Below are 778 nucleotides of genomic sequence, written 5' to 3'. Positions count from 1 at the left end.
TGGGTTGGTCCCTGAGGTCCGGGAGGTATAGCAGAGGCGGGACTGAATGAAGTAAATGGTAAGAAAGGGTTGGGTCTCACTCAGTGGGCGGTGTTTGATGGATAGTTGACCTTGCCAATTGAAGGTGGTCCCCGATGCCCAATGGAAATATTGTAGGCGGGGAAAACTCAGTACCGAGGTACAAGGGGCAGCCGGAGTGGGCGGTAGAGCGGTGATTGACGACCTGCTCAGCAAACCGAGGACAGCGAGAGGCCGCGCGGCGTCCCAATAGGAGGGAACTGGGGGCGGGGCCCGCCTAGGGGCGGGGAAGGACCAGATGAGGGGAGGGGGGTTGTAGAAGGAGCGGAGCGGCTGCTGCTCAATGGCGGAAAAGCCGCCGGTGCTCTGACCGCCTGGTCCCCCTGGCAGTTGCGGGGGAGTTTCCTGCCGGCGCGGTTGGAGTCTCTTGTTTCTCAGGGTTTGGTGGTTGGAAGATGCTCCAGAGAGACGAGGCTGCGGCGGAGGAGGTGGCGGCGGCCGAGTCGGCAACGGCGCTAGGGTGGAGAAAAGGCGGCAGCGGCGGCGGCGTGCGGGGCCCGACGGTGTAAACAGCTCCGGAGTTGTCGGAGGCGGTGGCCGAGACCCCGAGGGGGAAGCGGCGGCTTGAAGCAAGGTCGCGCCTCCGTGGGAAGCCTGGGCTGAGCACAGCAGCGGGGCTCTGCGGCGGCGCTAGCGGACGCCCTAGACCTCGCCTTCCTTCTTCGCTTCAGGTAAGGCCGCTCGGCGTCCTGCGCGGGGG

The 778-nt window shown here is 65.3% G+C and overlaps 1 protein-coding gene across 7 annotated transcripts in view; it reads left to right on the top strand.

Moving 5' to 3' along the window:
* The first annotated feature begins 262 nt into the window (after positions 1–262).
* Positions 263–778, top strand: part of PPM1B (protein phosphatase, Mg2+/Mn2+ dependent 1B) — a 69,520-nt gene continuing 69,004 nt past the window's right edge. For 6 of the 7 annotated variants that reach the window (XM_023747275.1, XM_023747287.1, XM_014447698.2 and 3 more), the window contains exon 1: positions 263–749. The gene's annotated coding sequence lies outside the window, so the exon portion shown is untranslated. The remainder of the gene's footprint in view (positions 750–778) is intronic. The other variant, XM_006083407.3, reaches the window with a different exon arrangement.

Source organism: Myotis lucifugus, unplaced genomic scaffold (assembly GCF_000147115.1).
Source record: "Myotis lucifugus unplaced genomic scaffold, Myoluc2.0 scaffold_6, whole genome shotgun sequence".
NCBI lineage: Eukaryota > Metazoa > Chordata > Mammalia > Chiroptera > Vespertilionidae > Myotis > Myotis lucifugus.
This window is presented reverse-complemented; position numbering and strand designations above follow the sequence as displayed.